Here is a 9608-nt window from a genome sequence, read left to right on the forward strand (position 1 = left end):
CAACTGTTGCCCTCTTTAAATTGGGTTATGTAGTAATAAACTGATTTTGGTTGTTGCTGCGCATGAGAAGAACGTACGGTAGCGAAGTGCAATGACATATCAACATGTATGAACCCTTTGTGTAGGCTCATTTGGTTGAGTCTGCTATAATCGAGTGTTTCAAAGCCTGATATTCATGTATGTATAAATGGGCATTTTGTGACTTTTTGGTTTGCTTTTGTTGTTCTTACATTTCTGTAAATTTTTGTTTTTCTATATACAGAATTTCAGAAAGTAAGGCTAGGACCCTTTAAGGTGTTTTAAGATTATGTTTAGTATCTCTATTTGTTGTGCCTAATGTAAGCATGTGCTGATTTCATTTAAAAAGCATGTGTATTGCTGGTATGCATTTCGTGTCCAGTTAATGTGAAGAGAAATGACTATTTGGTGCGCCATAACTTTATCTCAGTACGAAAATTCTAATACAAAATCATAATATTGTAGGAGTGTCGTTTCAGTTCCACTATTCGCAGTGGTAGAATAAATGGCATGGACTTGAAACGCTTGGATTATGATTTCGATTTGTTTGTTTTATCAGCTTGTTACAGAATTACTGGTGTCTGGTAGACTTCCATGGCAGCATACCTGCGACTTTTAGACTGACAATCGAATGAAATAAAATGTGTATATCGTATGTGTCAAACTTTTGTATGACGTGTCACTTTTTCTGATTCTAATTTTGGGCTTATGGGTTGCTTGTATTCCTTTCAGCAAAGGACTTTGAAGTGATAATAAGATTTATCTCCTACTTGTTCAATTGGATTTCTTTCTTTGTTTACAAATTTTGCTTGTGTTCTAATATCGTCGTCCTTAATCAATTGTGTTTTTGGGTCAGATAGTAGTTAAGAATATATTATTACTGTTGATACATCTAGTGTGTACTACATTATTGTGTAACGCGTAAAGATTTAACATATGTATAAGTACATTATTAGTAAAAACAAACCAACATTGGAAATATTAATAATATAATTAATAAACATTTTGTCTATTTGAATCATTAATAATCAAACACAGAACAAGCACATAATAATGTATTGTAAACAATAAAATGGCAATAAAATAAAGAAATGTCAATCATCAACATAAGACATGAATGCAAATTTGAAATAGAAAGGATTTACGACAAAGATCGACCATTAGTGTACATAGCCATGTTCTGCTTACTTATAAGCCTCTCTGAGCAGGTTGCAATCTTAATAACCCTAAAACTATGACAACCATCTTGTTTTATAACACCTTCTTGAAACCGAATATGCTTCCGATTTAACACGGACTTACACATATAAAACTTCCTTGGTTAGTATTTGCAATTAAATGATAATCGATGCATTTTTGCCAAAAGTTGTCATCGAAACAAAATGCCGTTAAGAAATAGTGCACATATACGGAACTCGCATTTATTCTTTTAAATATACAAATGTTGTATCTATCTACATTAATAATATGCTTATTAATTCTACCTGTTTGGAAATCTAATAGTTCCATATTTTGTTTTGCTTTGTTTAATTCAATTTCGTATCGTTAAAGATGTTCGTATATTCGGAATAAAGTATTTCGTTTGGATAAACGCGAACGGCTAATAAACAGATTGTATATATTGAATGAAGCCACGGCTGTCTGCCAGTCATGAAACCCCAAGTACATCAACTACAGTATATACAACAAATAAACAATGTTTGACATACATCAACAGCATATTTAATAATCATTTTTGACAACAAATGGGTATCGATGTTCTCATATGAACATAAAATGCTTATTTGCAACAATCATTCTTGGCATCTAAATATGGGTGCATGTATCTGGCCTCCTTCTCAAAAACAAGAACACAAATATTGGTCCATGTGTACGTATTAGTATATACAATGCAATGTCTGCACGTTCGATTATTCACAAACAGTACACAGAATTGTAACCTGTTCTATTTCGCTAATATACCTTATTTATAGACGTCTATTTGGTAAAATGCATTACTGACCGTCACTGAATCGGCCCTTACTGGTTTGCGTTAACAGACATTTACTCGTATGAGAGGATCCATGCTGTGTTGAACCATAACCTGCTAAATGCAATGGTTTTCCCCGTTTCTGTGAATAATATACTTTTGAGCATAATATACAATCAGAAAAAGTGGTCAGTACTAGTTTCAAAACTAGAATGTTATTACTATTTATTTTTATTTGACTTCATATTTAACCAGCGTAATGCAGTTATTTCAAAAACAAACCGTTGCTGTTAGTTTGTATTACCAGTATCTTAGCAATCTAGGTACAAAAATACTCTTACACGGTGAAGGAGGTATTTGTGACAAGATTTGTGTTGAAAATGAAATAGTTGATACGTTCTTGATTGGTTAAATGCATTATGAAAATGTGTACGTGAACAAAAGGTTTTCTAATTGTGCGGGTGTGCATTTCACAATGTTTAATATAGTAATTGTGTTGAATTCTAAAAAAAAACGTTTCATGGATAAAAATGCAGCAAATAAATAAAGTAATGACCATATATTTCAGTGGACTATTTGTATTAATAAATTTTTCTTAAAATAAAAACTTAAATGGTTTACAATGACACGTGTGCTAGATGAGAACGCATGTTTAATTGTATTGTGTATCTTCCGAAATTGAAGAACGTATTATACAGGTAACTGACTAAAGATGAATAACTTTTAAGTTTTCTATAAATATGAAAGAAAAACAATCACAGATATAACAATTACTTTAAATATAAATAAAACAATATATATAATAATCTATAGCGTATGATTATGCATCAATCATGTATACAAACTGAACACAAATAAAAACAAGTCACTTGGTGTGACATTATATGTGATCATAAAATATGTTATTGCACATGTAACTGAACTAAGTACACATTAAACAAAAATGTGACCTTTCAAATAATTCGCGTAAGAAATCAAAGACCTATAATACATCAATTCTATGTTAGACGATGTCATTTAAATATGTGCTGAAAGGCTGATAGTTTTAATTAGCCGCGTCACATTACATATGTTTATATTAATGAATGTTTTATTGTGTTTAAGTTATGTTTGAGTATAGTATGAAGTCGATAAAGATGTAGTCAATTAATTAATAATTGGCGTATAAGGAAAGTTTCGTATTGAACCATGCTTGTCTAAGCGCGATAACCCAATAATCTGTTTCGACAGTTGATACCAAGAGAGTCTTACTTTGATTTGTTGATTACAATAGATATGATATCAATACACATTAATGTACACATGTTTTGTGTTTCTGATGCAATTGATATCGTATATCTGTATTTTTAAGTTCTACAAGGAAATTATTCAGCACGTAAACTTAGTTTGAGTACAAAATTTAGTTCATTTGTTCTTATGCTTTCGATGCACTTTTGTTCTACATAAAAAAACATTTATTAATAACCTACATATTAACAAACATATTATTACACGCGTTTACTATTTAATGGATTGTTCAAGTAAAATGAAAGCTTTATATATCTCCTGTGGAAATGAATATATCAAAGTGTTTTGACAATCGGAAAAAAATGTCTAATATGGAGATTGAAATAAAATTGACAAAACAAAGTTTCTCTTTTTAGAAAAAAGTCCGTTCATGCACAGTAAGCAAGTGTGTGTGTTTTCTGTTCGCCAACTAATTCTTATATAATGTACTAACGGACAAAAAATTCATGTATACACTTTGAATGGACAGTTGATAACGGTAGTGAGTATTATTCTGTATTGAAGTGTGTCCTTGGTAAGCTCAACGTATGTATTTCTGTCCGCTAATATCTGTATTGACTTACTTGTGTTACTTTGCAAATTATTTATACCAAATATTGTGCAAACATACTTGAATGTCTTACATGATATCTCTATAGGGAAATAATACAAACTTCGTGCCTGACATCGAATGTCTGAAGATACATGTTATGTAATAGCAAAACAAGAGGTCCCTCATACATTTGGTTCCCAATTAACACACACACAAACAAATTATAGACATTGAACAGTCACCGACGGCTACAAAACAGTTAAAAGAAGATATGTAATGCATTGGAAAACTTTCAAAAATGAGTAACATTATAATTACCCTCATACGGCCTTTCACGATTACATATGTCCATTTACTAAATTCAATTCAATCAACGATAAGCCATTAGAACAGAGATATGATTTTTCTTGGTTTATATATTTATTTTATTTGATTATCAACTAATATGTCCAAATGACATATGTGCAAATGCGCAAACGTTTTTTCGTGTTTTTTGTGTGTTTGTTGTTGTGTGATTTATTGCAATATGTATGCAAAACTGTAATAATAATCGTTAATTCACGGATTTCTTCAGAGAAAATGCTTCTAATAAACTGGTTTTGTACTGAGTGCATAGTTCGAGTCATGCTATCAAATTATCACGCATTCTAGATCTAGTGCATATGCCTTTGTTTCCTTAAGGATATTGGGAATCTTGAGTATTGAAATGGACATTCAAGTGTTCTGAAATATCTCAATGACTGTAATTGTTAATGTAAGCGTTCAAATATACAGAAGTTTGGTATTTTAACTATTAGTTTCAACATAACTATATTATTGCAAAACTAAAAGTTTCAAATCCCGCGATATGTATTAACAACTACGTCTTACGTTTAGAATTCCAAGCAATTCACTATCATACAAACACATATGAAGAACAATAACATACTAACGATCGTAGAAAAAAAGCAACAGTAATCAATTAGAACACCTGACTCGCATAATTCATTATGAATAGAGTTGTTTTCTGAGAAAACTGGGCATAATGCATGTGCGTAAAGTGTCGTCCCAGATAAGCCTGTGGAGTCCGCACAGGCTAATCAGGGACGAAACTTTCCGTTTAAACTAGATTTTCTGTAAAAAGGGACTTCCTTTAAAAAGACAAATCCAATTTAGGCGGAAAGTGCCATCCCTGATTAGCCTGTGTGAATTGCACAGGCTAATCTGGGACGACACTTTACACACATGCATTAAGCCCAGTTTTCTCAGAACGCGACTCAATAGTATATGGGTTAGCTAAACTAAGACATGTCTTTAAACCTCGAAAAAAAGACCTCGTTGTTGGAAGGTCCAATAAGACAGCACAAACATAGATACAATAGGAATCACACGCTTCTTTTCGTTCACAATTTGGCCGCCCGTAAGAGCTGGTGTTTGGAAAATATAACTGGAATTATACATATGTTCAATATAAAACCTTTGACGTTCTATCTGACGTCAGTTACACAATTGTGCTATATCCTCCAGTAGAGAAGGTCAGTATAAACATTGGAATAACTATTGAATCGTCGCCCCGTTTTAACCGTAAGCAGCTGCGCCGTGTGGTTAAAGCGATGGAAACATCAAGATGAATGCCTTTCGCATTCAGGTGGATATTTCAAACATCACGCATCACTTTCAAAAATAACACTCCGTGATTTCAAAAACAACCAATGAAACGTCGACACTACGTGTATGCGTATACGCATGAGCATCACTGCAATATACACGTGGTGCGCATAAACCTAAGACGCAGTGCGAAATTCTGTACTACACGCCCCGTCGTCGACGATTTGAAACATCTTGAAGCATTCCTCATCGAATTGGTAAAAACGAATAAAACCTATAACAACTTAATCTCTAGTTCAAGAGTACTGTTGTATAAGTTTTTTGTATATTTTTGAATTTAAAAATCTCGGGTATGAATCACGGTGCATCAATGTGTAAATCTGCAACTGGGCTTCGTCGAACGTATGCGGTGTGGGGTCCACCATGTTTCTATTTATAACTTCCCGAACCCGTGAATCTAAACTAACCTGAAGTGGAAGATACAGTTTTATAAAAATGTATTCCCCAAAAATATAAAAAAAACATAAATAACAAAGTGACATAAACAAAAACTGAGTACAACCGCATATAGACATGAACCAGTCTAAGATTGTTATTTAGCCCTAGTCGATACTACATGTTCACATGTTAAACAGGTTCATGTGTAAAGGGAAATGAGTAAAGCAATTTAAGCCAATGTATTCTATTCACATAAACCTGCGGTCAATGCGAAAAACCCATGCTACGTTATCGATTTCCGTTCAATTAATATCTCAAGAACAACGTCATAGCTTTGTACTACCATTTCGCGCTCAACTGTTAATGCCTGCCGAATAAGTGACCCGATACAAAGTTTCTATAAATGTTGTTGCTGTGAATCAAGATATATTGACGTAATTGCTATTTTAGTTTCGTACCTGATTAGCGACATTACATACATAACATCTCACATATATTAGTTTACAACTGGGATTGGCGGTTGTATATATGGGATGCCGTCTCACCTAATTATCGATAATATTCCGAAATAAAGAATACAAAAAAGCTTATATGGACGATAATATTTAAGAAATAATAAATTTTGTGGCCGATAATTAGTATCACCAAAAGAGGCATGGAACGTAAATAAATTCAATCTTATCGGGTAAAGAGGTTTGGTCGTGCAAATAAAACTTCACCTATATATTGTAAACTGTATTCTACAAATATAACTAAAAATATATACTAACAGTGTTGTTGTTTTTTTGAAAGAGGATAAGCAACAAGATAACGTATAAACCAATAAAATCGGATGAATAGTTTTTGCATAAGATTGAATTTACTACAGTACCCGTAAGGGTCAAATACTCGATACATCTCCTATCAATATACGCTTTGTGGCTCATCCAATAAAAGACGATGTAAGAAAACTTCATATGATTAACTTGCATATATAATGTCTACTATTGTTTGCAATATTATAGAGATATAGTACCGCAATTTTCGACCAGAGTTTACAATATATAGGTGTAGTTTTATTTGCACGACTAAACCTCTTTACCCGAAAAGATTGAATTTATTTACGTTCCATGCCTCTTTTGGTGATACTTAAAACATGTAGACCGTTATTAATTCTCACCTCTTTTGGCGATAATATAGAGATGTAGTCCTCGTATATGAGTCGCGCCTTTTCTTCGACTGCCTCGGAGCTCTGTTCCTGTTTCAGCTCCTCGCAGGCCAGCCAGAACAGGATGTTCTCCTCGCTGTACTCGGAGCGCAGGAACTCCCTAAACACCTTCCGACCCGCTGCAAACGAGACATGCGTGTACAAGAGTAATGATTTGTCAAATAAGCCGCGTTCAGAGAACACTGGGATAAATACATGTGCGTAAATCGTCGCCCCAGATTTACCTATGGCTACACTTTCCGCCTTAACTGGATTTTCGTTTAGATGAAACTATTTTTAATCGAACAAATAAAAGCGGAAAGTGGCGTCCCTGATTAGCCTGTGCGGACTGCACCGGGCCCGTATTCACCAACCGATTCTTAGGCTTAAGAATAAAGAATAGACTTAGAACCAATAAAAAGTGTTCAGTGATTGAATATATACAGGCTTCCACTGGTGATTATGTCATTAACAAAATGTTCCATATGAAAAATAATATAGATAGAGATGTTTACTGCAGAGCTTGACTCAAAATTAAAGAAATTCTTGAATATTCTAATTTAAAGAATTTTCTTAGAATTGTTTGGTGAATACGGGCCCAGGCTTTCTGGGATGACACTTTACGCATATGAATTAAGCCAAATTTTCCCAGAACAAGGCTTATCCGCTGGCCACGAAACAAATGGTTCTGTGTACGTTAGCGTATTGATCGAGATAAAAGTGGATTGTAAAAGAAATATAAATGGGAGGTAAGATGTATGAATTGGTTTCGTGTGCAGTTTCACAATATCAAAATACTAATCGCATTGGTTTTGTTTATTTTCTGTATTTAACTTTTCGGCATCGCGAAATATTAAGAAAAGAAAGCAACATTCATTTGTTGATTAAGCCATTTCTCTATATCAAGATATGGATCGCAAAAAGTATTGTTTATTTGGTAGATTTGAGTCATTTGACTCGATTGGATAACGATTTGAGTTGTGGTAAGTTGTAAAATAAGTATCTGTTCGATTAATCATTTTGTTAACTCCATGTAAATGAATATTTATTTAAATGTAAATATTCCTTATAATATAATATAACATAAAGAAACGGGTTCATTTTGAGGATTTGTAGCAGATATAAAATCAACGAAAAGTAAGGCAATTTTACAGTGTTTTAATGCGGAGCTCAATTAAAATAACAAATAATATACATTATCTCCCGTTCCAATAACGATATAATGCGGTATCACATAAACACAACAATAAAATATCCTCTATACATAAAGGAGCGTTAACCTTAAATGTGTAATACAAGTATATGATGTGTTAGTGCATACAATGAACAACAAAGAAAAACAGTTTATATCAATGCTATTCCTTTACAGGCAAAATGCACAATTTGCATATCATTATACTGTGCATTATTGAGTTTAAAAACAAAGTTATTATAAAAAATACAAACAATTGGGTATACATTCAAAACAATACGTGTATATACAACATTTATACATACGACTCTCCTGGTTTATCGAATAACAGACACTTACTTGATTCTGAAATACATACAAAACAAGCACCATTAGACATAATGTTTCATTGGTTCCCTAATAATTTTTATCAATGAAATATGTATGTACCAGGTTGCAATTACAACCATAAAAACTGAAACGAATTCATTATCTCGCTCTATGAAAACGTGTTTGTATGCGTGATTGCCAAGTGCCTTCACATGTAAGTCTTTGCAGTGCGCACAGTCTTAGCAGAGACGACACTTTTTGAAATGCTCGGATTTTTTTAGAAGAGAACACATTTAACTACAAATTCCATAAAAGCGGAAAGTTTCGCCTCTGTTTGGCCTGTGCGAACACATTAACATCATCTTAGTGTACAAATGCCAAACTGTAACAACACCCCATGTCCTACACGCCTTGGAAACCTTAATGTTTTGGTGCTTGTCCATCATAAACACCTTAGCTACACAAATATACTACATGCACAATGTGTCGCATAAGAGATGGAGACATTTCCAATATCAATCTTTAGTCGCTCCAGAGCGGTAGCGGAAAGCTCCAAAGAACAGATACTCAGTTGTCTGATAAACACGAGCAGGAAAACTGGGCTAAATTTATGTGCGTAAAGTGTCATCCCAGATAAGCCAGTGCATTCCGCAAAGGCTAACCCGGGACGACACTTTCCGTCTCAACTGGTTATCGCTAATAAGATACTTCCTTTCAACGAAAATACCATAAAAGCGGAACATGTCGTCCCTGATAAGCATGTGCGGACCCTTTAGATTAAGCCCAAATTTTCCCAATCTGCACAAATCTTAAACTTAATTGTCTCGTAGTATACCACAAACAAATTTACGGCGCATTACCTATGCGTTGATTAAAATAAAGTTTATCTAGGACAGTCTACCAGTACTTTTCACTAATGAATAAGTAAAATTGCCTACTTTCAATATAAATATTCATAACATATTGTACATTTTCGATAGATATTACAGCCACAAGCAATGACGCAGTCCCTTTATATGAAATACATTTTGTGTGAAAACGGATTCGTACTCAATAGGCATTCCTAGCACGTTCTGTCTGAATGTGATGA

This window comes from Dreissena polymorpha, chromosome 11 (genome assembly GCF_020536995.1).
Source record: "Dreissena polymorpha isolate Duluth1 chromosome 11, UMN_Dpol_1.0, whole genome shotgun sequence".
Taxonomy (NCBI): Eukaryota; Metazoa; Mollusca; class Bivalvia; order Myida; family Dreissenidae; genus Dreissena; species Dreissena polymorpha.